Source organism: Aythya ferina, assembly GCF_964211825.1.
Source record: "Aythya ferina genome assembly, chromosome: 11".
Taxonomy (NCBI): Eukaryota; Metazoa; Chordata; class Aves; order Anseriformes; family Anatidae; genus Aythya; species Aythya ferina.
In genome coordinates this window covers 21,416,728-21,427,566 of record NC_140307.1, presented here as the reverse complement: position 1 = coordinate 21,427,566, position 10,839 = coordinate 21,416,728, and positions in this window count along the sequence as shown.

Here is a 10,839-nt window from a genome sequence, read left to right as displayed (position 1 = left end):
TATATAAATAAAAGAAAGAAGGCTTTACATCTTATGAAGAGCAAAGTTCTCCTTTCTCAAATTAGTTCATAGCCTCAATTATACAGCATTTAAATTTCTCACATTTAAAGCACTTTAAAAGATTTAAAATCAAATAAATAACCTGATAAAAATATATATAATGGAAACTTTTGGCTTTTTCAGAAGCATAATATTTTGTGTATCATTGATAAAAGCATATATTCCACTTACCTTAATATAGAACAGAATGGTATAAGTTATTGTTAAAGCTATAGGTAGTACATGTAGTAGTAGTACACACTTACTGCCTTTGACCTTTATAATCAACTTTACAGTCAACAAAACAGGAAAGATTCTATACTTTCATTTATTTTGCTATCATCTTCGTTCATTATGGACTGAAAGAAAGCCTTCCAAGATGCACCCACACTATCAGATACTTTACAGAGTTATCAGTGTGTTCTCAGATAACAGTGTCTTCTATAAACTTCAAAACATCTGAACCAAAATTTAAAAAGTGTCAATGTATGTAGATTAAATGGATTTATTTTATTTTAAGTGGTTGTTTCTCTAGGACGTTTTCCAGTTGCTCTAGTTGCTTCAAAACTGACAATCTCATTCTACCCATATGTGTGGGCTAATTGGATTTTCCATTTTGCATTACTTCATTGCTGAATATGTGCAGGCTTAAAAGATTCAGACTAATAAAACTAACATAACGCTACATGTATATGATTACCTTTGTCTTGTCAATGGCTTAATCCCAGAGTTAATGTAATTTATTTTCCAGATGGGAGAAAGACCCAACATCTATCAAAATATTAAACTGACTCTTACACTGAAATATAGATAAGCAGAACTGGAAGTATCCTTAAAGATACGTATATATGTGTATATGTATATATATATATATATTATTTTTTTTTAATATGTTTTTTTTTTTTTCCAGTTTGAGAATGAATGCAACAAGATTGAGTTCATTATGGATTTTCTCCTGTGGCATGTTGCCTGGACAGCAGGATCGGTGACAGTAGCTACAGAATGATTTTTAAAGTTGTCTTATTTGTTAAAGCCATAAGCAGCTGAACAATAAGAGTAGGTAGGACGTGAGATTCTGTTGTCAGAGCACAGATCTGCCTTATTTTTCTCTCTGAATGACTTAAGTTATTAAGACAAACAGTGCAGCAGAACAAACATTAAATATATATATAAATAATAAAAACAAACAAACAAACAAACAAAAAACTAGGAAAGTTATGATAGAAAGTCAGGATCTCATTTCCACTGAAATTCAGTATCTAGGGCTTGGACACCAGAATTCAGTATATAGCTTGAACACTGCTTTCTGCTCTTTCAGTAGTCCCCATTTTGAAGGTTTCTTTACAGTCTCCCTTTTGATGATTGCTTAAATGTTATTAATGTCCCTATTGAAGAAAATTAGGCAATGTGTCTTCGTTATTAAACTTTATTAGACATCTGTCATGGATGAAATGCCTTTTGGCCAAGGAGCTACACTAACACTAATAAAAATATGCCTCTCCCCCAGCATATTGGAAGGATTGGTACTGGGTATCAGCATAACAATGAATTTTATCCAGCCATGGAAGGTGGATGGAAAAATGTCTATATGAGAAGGGAGTTGTTCACCCTGGGTGGTAATTACAGGAGGGCAAAGAAGTTGGTTTTGCCCTTGCCATTGTCTAACCAAACATAAACCTCAAGTCTAAAAACAAACTCCCTCATATCTTATGCAGCTTTCTCTCTTGTCTCCCTATTTTCTTTTTCCTCTTTGAAGGGGAGTTGTTTACTAGTGTGTATAATCATAGCTTTGTTATACTGTGGTATAGCTGTCAAGCAACACACCAGCAGGCTCCATAAAAATCCCAAAAGGCCACCCAGAGCATTCGAGCAAATAATCAACAATGATAAATTTAGCATGAAACATTTTGCCATGTAAACTGAAGATTGAGAACAAAGGATCTCTCCAACTATAATAGAAACAACTGGCTGCCCCCCGTCCATTAATTATCTGTAAAAATGAGGGTTGAGGGTTGCTAGCAGGATTAATTACTTTGCAACTGCTGAAAATTATGGTGATTTTGAAAAAGTAGCAGTCAAAGAAAATGTGTGTATTTGTATGTTTGCCAAAAATAGCACAGCTAATAGTTGACCATGTTTTAAAGTTTTGAGCAAAATGAATCCTACCATTGCAGGATAGCTTGAATGTTGAAGGAGCTGAATTAGCAACATGAGCACTATGACGACCTGATATAGTATAGCCCTCAGGAGACACCTGAAGTGTTTTGTGCACTTGTGGATGGAGGCCCTGACAAGGAGCTGGTCTTCTGGCTATACAGATGTGGTAGTCTTCCACCATTTCCTGAAAATGTGCTAACAAGGGGAACACGGGCAATGGGAGATGAACAGCAAAAATATTGTGGAGATTTGCTTCCCAGGGCAGGTTTTCTATGAGAGATGATGATGATGTTGCAGGCCCACATTCTGTTCTTACGTGTGCTAGGAATTTTTTAAGATCATGGAAACAATCAAGGTGGTATTAATGGTTTTAATGATTATAAAAATTACTATATCAGTGTAAGCAAAAGCATAGTCATCCATTTGCTGTCAGCAATATGCAGCTTCTCTGGAAGATATTTAGTGTTTCTACTTAAGGTAAAAGGAAATAAAAGAAACAGACTGATATTGGTCCGGGTCTTTATGGGCCTGCTCTTCTGGGGAGACAGCTAGTCTATTGGTTCCTCCTGTTGGAGATTTCCAGGTTTCTCTCCTAACGGTGTATCATTGCATGATTATTCTACCTGCTTTGGGGTAAGGTTTGTGCAAAACATACTTACTCCTTTCTTTCACAAGTAGTTGTTGTTATTACAAAATGAACATACCCTCAGATACTTGGTAAAGGAATATTTCTTAAAACAATGAAATTTGAAGAAGAAAACAAGACTGTGAACATTCATAGTTCCCTGAACCATGGTCTTGAAAAAAATCAACAGTATATCTTTATATTGAAGTGTACAACCTTTGAGGCAGAAATCTCCATCAGATGGCAGGCTGCAATATATTAGATAGCATACTGAATTCTGCATTAATGACTTTCAAATAGTTGTCACAACTCATGATACTGCTTGAGCTGTGGGAACAGTTTTCTGTGAGGCTTGCTGCCAAATCTTCCGCTTTTGTTATTCTCTTATGAAACTGTGGCAATTTAGCACAAGCCTGGACTAAAAGCTCGCATTTTATATACTCAAGAAGTGTTAAAATCAATGCATGAGAAGACAGAGAAATACTAAAATGCTAGTACTACTAAAATGTAGTCTTAAAGGGGGTGACCTGCAAACCCATTTGATCAGTTTGACTAAGTACCCCAAAATCTGGAAGCTTATCTATCTAGACTTTTTGATGATGAAAATCTTGCAAAAAATACAAAGGACTTCTGAGACTTCAAGATTTCAGTCATTCAGAAAATACCACAAGAACTTATACTTCTTTCATGCTGCATTGTTTTTACTGCCTGCAGGCAAATTAAAAAGTAAGAACACTGAACAATTCTCAAAAAGTAACCTTTTTAAAAATCCCTAATATTTTTGGATTGTGTCTAATGACAAAAATTAAGTAATTCTGTTCCTGCTTTTGACACATCTGACTGATCCCTGTCAAGAATGAGTGTTCACTCTACCTCACTTCAGTAAGAAAGACAAAAAGGATTGCAGGGACCAAATTCCAACCAGGTATAAGTAGGTGTAATTCCACTGAGATCCAGAAAATTCTACCCCAGAGATTTTTAGAGCCTTTCACAGATGCAAAATGAAGTGACCTTTCTGGTTCCATTTTACAAATGTTTTGTAACAGTAACAGAATTGGTATGAAACTTATGGCAAAGCATTTCATACTGTGATAATGCAGCTCCATTCACAGAATAAATGCAAGATGTTGTCCTAAGAAAATTGCAAGAATGCCTGTTCCTGAGGGTGTTCCAGCCCTGAGTTTCTTGATTGTGGAATGTTTCCAGATCCGCTTGTCTCCTATGTTCACTAGTCAATGAGTCCTTAGTTTATCAATACAAGTGTTTTGGCACCCTGACATTTTCCCAAAAGACATTTAGTCTTTTGTATTTCAATTTCCTGTGGTGTTTAAATAAAACCTTTACAAAATATTTTTACAAAATTTTTACAAAATATATATGTATACATATTTTAATTAACGCCACACTACTGTGTGTGGTTTATTTAAACATCACTACTGTGGTGTTTAAATTTTTTTTTTAAATATGTTCTCCAGTGAAAAAATAACAATTATCAGCTAAAACATACTCTCAAACTGAAACTTAGCTTTAAAAAGAACAAAGTTCACAAAATTTATTTCCATGAAATTGTGTTGCTGTTTATGTTTCTCTACATGTATTTGATGGAAATAATATAAAAATATTAGCAGTTTTTAGATAGTAATGAGGAAGAATATGTTGGAAAACAATGCTAAAGCATCTAGAATCAGTTACACTTTTATTTTTCAAAGGAAAATTCAAGCCAGATCCCAAAGATAAAGATAAAGAAAAATGACTCATCACATTGTGCCCCAAAATAAAGCAGTATGTGGTCATTGCCTTTTGATAGAAGCACTTCCTGTAAATTTCCCAAACTAGATTTTCACATGTACCTTTAAGTCAATGAAGCACCTGAGCTACAAATGCTGTCCAAAACCAAAGCAAAGCTATGTTGGCAGTACAGCCACCTCTAATCAGTGGAAGCTTAAAGGGCTTTTGAAAGACTGAACAAAGCGCGTGTGGCTAAGACGGAGCACTTGTCAGCTCCAGGGAGTAATCCAACAGTTGCAAGCCAGAGTCAATCTGTTCCTTGCATGACGGCACAGATACAGCCGCAAGCAAAGGCCATTCAATTTACTGAGAAATGTGGAGTCATCTATGACCAGATTCAGGGAAATGTGATTCTTTGTGTTTGAGATACCTGCTAGAAAGAACTTGTGCCATGGCCATATTTAATGCTCCAGATGGCATAGTTTCTCATGAAATGGTCTTGCTGCAAGCCTTTTACATTCATCCTGAAACATACTGCTGGCTTATGCATCTCCTGCAGTAATGTTTTCTTCAGCCAACAAAATGGAGTTCTTAAATGATGCTGAAACTATTGACAAAGCAAACAGATGAATATTTTCTATGCTTAAATGCATACAAAAATAATGTTACCAAGAGCAGATTGCAGGGACAGAAACTCCAGAGTTCAGGTTTTCCAGAGCATGGGTTGCTGTTGTGCTTTAATTTGTTATACTTCCTTCTCAAGCACATACATTATGATTTACTGTAATATTTTTTACCACTGGACCTCAGCCATGTTCAGTGCAATGGCTGCGAATAGCTCTTCAGTGCTTTGTTCTGTCCTCATCATTGACAATGTGTCCAGACCCAGCTCTGAAGATGGAATTAATAATTTTGCAATGGGCTTTTCTATGATGCAAATCACCTGGCAAATAAAATTTCAGACTAAATGATTAAGTTTGGCAGAGTTAAACGTTATTTGAAAATGGGGTTTTAAAATGGGAGACATCAGCACACTTACTAATAAGAGGCACTGCCTTCCACACCTCTGTTTAAATTCTGCCACTGAAGCATATTTAAAGTGACTTCGGCTATAGCTGGCTATTTTGCCCATTCTGGGGTATGTCAGCAGGGGTAACATGCAGCAACCGTGTTTAAGGACTGAAAAGAAGTAGTATCTAGAAATTGCTCTGTATCAAACTTAAAATACCTGTATACACATAAGAACAGCTACCCGCTAATTCTTAGAGTACTTGATGAGCTGAAAATGCAAGTTTTCCGATGTGATATACCTGGGAAAGTGGCTGTAGAACAGAAGCAGTTGTCACACCTTTAGAAAGATATAGGCAGACATACCCGTTGCTGTGAATGCTCATTGGGTGACATCAAAATCTACAGGTATCTACCATGACTGTGGTATAATGAAGCTGATCTAAATGTTATCAGTAATATGTAGAGATATGTGTAAAATTCCAACTATGAAGAGAAAGTGCACATTTCATGTAAAGGTACATAAACAAATGGGAAGCTTTAGTGCTGTGAACTGAGCCTGTCTGTGCCTACTCAAAGGAAGTTAATCCCCCAAATCCAAGGAGACTGTAGTTTAAAAATTAGCCTTCCAAAGTCTTGCTGCTAATGGTACAGCTTAGACAGAGCACTTAGTTCTCCTGGTTCTGTAATAATTCACCTCCAGAACAATATTATAGATCAATCACTCTGAATCAATAATATTTGCATGCACTTATGTGTAGTTCATGCCAAGGACGGTAAGCCAGAGCTAATCAAGCTAAAATATCATTTGTACACTTGACAGCTCCCACTAACTTTGAACAGTCCAGTACATTAAAGCATAAGGATCAAAAGATCTAGAAGTGAAATAGTGAGGACAGCTGATTTTTAAATGGAACAACTATAAAAGTCAAGTGCCTCATGAAAGCATATGGGTTTCTACAAAGCTAAATGACAGATCTTGCTAATACACAAATGCAGGCAATAAATTACCCACAAGCAGCCGATAGTTCTCAGATCTCTCTGGCCAACAGTTTCTGAACACCTTCCATATATTTAAAAACAAAATAATTATTTTTCAGAACCTGTGAGAAGAACAGCTTGATGGATATCTATTGTTTGTTTGATTATAAATTAGGACAAAGATCAGCCTCTACGCTAATCAGGATTTCCTACTCTCTGAAGATTATTTTTCAGATCAGGCTGATTTATTTTATTTAAGATTCTAACATCAAGTTACCAGATACCTACACCAAGCTGCAGCTGTATTTTGTTCCCCTTTACAAAAAGTGGCAGCATAAACACAGTGCTTTGAAGAAAAAAAAGAAAAAAAAAAGAAAAAAAAAAAAGAAAAAAAGAAAAAAAAGGCATCTCATTAATGAAGTAAAATTGAAGTAAAATGGATATGCAATTATATAGGTCCTAGATGCAGTGTGGAAGGTATATTCATTGTGTCTGGCATTTATGCATGCTACACTTATATGTAAAGGGCCTCTCCTTCTTATCACTTTCAGGTATTCAGAACTTATTTGTGCATGAACTATTTAACTCATACTAACCTAATCTAAATTTGCCATCTCTCTTTAGAGGACTCACAGCTTTATTTCTGTATTCCAGACCTCAAACCTGTCTCATTCTGCTCAAAGGAAAATTGGTCTGTCTTCCTGATATTGCTTGTGGTTGTCTGGCCATAAGCTTAAGCTCAACATGACTAAAACAGAGCTTTTAATCTTTCTCTCCAAGCTACCTCCTTGTCATTTCCTTTTTAAAACTCTGTGGATAATGCTGCCATCCTGCTGCTTACTTAGACCAATAACAGGAGCATCATATTTGTCTTGTAATGCTCTCTGGGTCCTCACAATCACATTATACCTAAGTCTTGCAAGGTCAGTCTTTTCTTTTTTTCTTTTAGTCTCAGGTATAACTTCTTCAATCCTACCCTCACAGCTAAAATGCTTATCCAGTGAGTCTTCATATCACATCTTGATTACTGTACCTTCCTTCCTACTGGTGGTGCCACTGCATTTTGCTCTGTCCGTATCCATCTAGAATGTTGCTGCGAAGACCATTTTCCTAGCTTGTTGCTTTAACTATATCTTCGCAGTACCATAGTCAAGGACAAATGCAGGCAGTAGAGTTTAATTTGGGCAATACAGAGTTTACCCATTTCTCATTTAAGTAAGGTAAATTAATGTACCCTCTTTCATGTAACACTACTTAACTAGTTTTCTTCTTCTAACACAGCTAAGGAGAGATGGTTTGCATTCACTTTCTGCTTGCCACCCTTTGCTTCCTTCCCTAGGCTGGCTTGTTGCCACTTTCACACTTTGTGCTTTTCAAACGAGCATCCAATGTACCTTTCTCTCTTCCTTTTCTACACTGATTTCATGGTTTTGTCTGAGTTAATTTTCTTTGTAGAGGCTCATATGATGCTGTGTTTTGGATTTTTGTTGAAAACAGTAGTGGTAACACAGCAATGTTTTAGTTATTACTGAGCAGTGCTTACACAGAGTCAAGGACTTTTCTGCTTCTCCTGCTGCTCCATCAGTGAGGAGACCAGGGGTGCACAAAAAGTTGGGAAGGGACACAACCAGGACAGCTGCCCCAAACTGACCAAAGGGATATTCCATACCATTTGGCATCATGCTCAGCAATAAAAGCTCTGGGGAAAGAAGGATGAGGAGGGTACATTGGAGTGATGATGTTTGCCTTCCCAAGAAATCTGCCTGCTCATGGGAAGTAGTGAGTCAATTCCTTGTTTTTCTTTGCTTGCACACGCAACTTTTGCTTTACCTAGTAAACTATCTTAATCTCAACCCACAAGTTCTCACACTTTTTACCTTCTGATTCTTTCTGTCATCCCACTGTGGAGGGACGGAGGGAGTGGCAGTGTCGTGCTTAGCTGCCTGCCAGGGTTAAACCAAAACAATAGGCAACATAGTCAAAGGGATTCCCCAGAGCTGCTACATGCTTCTGCTCAAACATCTAAATTGCCATCATCTGTGCAAAAATAGTGTCACATTGTTAGTGTATGATGCTGCCACTGATCATACTGAGAAATATTATTTCCTGAGCATCTCCCTTCACTCTGCCTGAGAGCATCTCGTCTCTTTCCTTAAACACAGATTGTGAGTTCCTTGGGGTAAGGACTATGTTTGAAATGTGGTTAATAAAGTAAAGCACCCGTCTGTGACTATTGACTACAACAACAAAAAATGCAATGTATCAGTGCATTTGTTCATATTTTGGTGTTCTGTGATTCTGGATATGTAAAATACATAATCTATCATCACGTGTAAGCCAAGTGTTAGGTGTACACCCTATCCAAACCCACCTGCCTCAGTAGTATTTATAGCATAATGCTTCAGCATTTACATACATTTAAAAAACAACATTTTCATCATGTATGTGTAAACATTTTTGTTTACAAATCATGGACACAATAACCATGAATAAGTATGTGTATACACAGGTGGAGAGAAATTTGGAGGGAGAAGAAAACCTATTTCTACTAGTATGTATAACAGTTCCATGACCATTTTATGATTTTCAGTATCAGGTGCAATAATAGCAATGATTGTGAATCTCAAGAAAACAGTTTTTCATTAGGGAGATGAGAAAAGAGAGACAGAAAACTTAGATCTTTTGCCAACATTCACCACAATCTTCAACTAATCTGATCTGGGGAAAAATCCAAAATTAATACCATCAAACTGAGCAGCAGATGTTGAAAAAGAATCAGGCACTGCAAGAAAATTGATGTGCCAATGAAAATTACAGACAGGAAATTCTCACTAAATAAAACCCAGCAGGTTACAGAGGGACAAAAAAACAGCTTAGATCATCTAGCCAGATCCTTTTTGTGTAACTATATTAATGATATTTCTCTCTCTCTTTTTTGTTGGTTTTTTTTTTTTTTTTTTTTTTTTTTTCTGGCTATTTATATATTTGTGTATCAATAAGAATACTTCTGTATGCTATTTGAACCTTCTGCAAGACATCTTTTCTGTATTCACTGAAGACTCAGACAGATTGGCTTCAACTTACTTGTGAGACTTTCTAACAAGTCTTCTAACTTGTCAGCACTCACATCTCTTCAGCAACCTTTTTTTTTTTTTTTACTCTTGGATCTGGGTGTAGACAAAAAGGCTTCAGTTGTTTGCAAGAATATTATATACATTACATTCATCAAAGTAATAGGTTCCCATTTCCAGAGGCTAAGGCAAGAAATAGCTGAATTAAGAAGCAGGCTTGTTTGCAGGGTGGCTGCAGCATTCATCTCTAAGTGGTTATGCACTGCATAGGCAATTTTGGGGTATAGAGTTTATGTTATCCCTAGATTGTTCAGACAAGAGGACAAATATTGGAATGGTGTCTGCAGCTTTTGGGATCCTTTTGCCAGCTACAGCTGCCGGGCCTCTCATTTAAGTTGTCAAAACAGATGTGATTAGGTCAAATATTTTTCAGCCAAAAGCTTCACAAAAGTAGTAATTTGAGAACCAAAAAAAAGACTAATATTCTGTGTCTTCTAACTCATCTCATGTTTTCTCTCAGATAGCAGCTGCTGCTTTAAGTTGCACACAGCATTATTGTTTTTGTTTCCCTGGTTTGACTCATTTCTTTTGGAAATAGATCTCTCAGCTTGTTTTTGGCAAGCAGAGAATTTTGGCCTGACTGGATTTTTCTCTTGCTCTCACTCACTCACACACACTTTGCTTCCTTTGCTGTTTTTTTTCCAGCCTTTTAGCTGTTCCTTCCTCTGACATACTTCCAAGAAGCACTGAGGGCTTGGGCACAAGCATCAGGCAGTATCCCTGACTTAATCTCTGAGCACTGACTGATAAAATGTTACAAATAATGATGTGTTGTGCAGATTATTGTGTGCTCAGTATGTGAAAAATTATTCAAAAAAAAAAAAAAAAAAAGTCATTTCACCCTGTTTATGTGTGTGTGCATGTTAGAACTGTGAGAAGAAGATTGGAATTGTTAATACTGCTGGCTTTGGACTGAGGAAATGCAAATGTAAATCACAGTTCTATTTTGCTCAGTTTTTCTTTGAGAGTTCATCAGCTATGAAGCAGGGATAACAGCAGTTCTTTTCCTGATTTATCTGTGTGGATGGTAGCTCTGGAGAATGGAGCAGCAGGTTGCCCTGCCTGCCCTCGATCAGGATCTGTGGGCTGGGCTCATGGGCCTTGAGGCCAGGTGTGGAGCTCCTGCACACTGCTCTGGGGTAAGCTCACGTGCTTTGCTGAAGCTGGAGT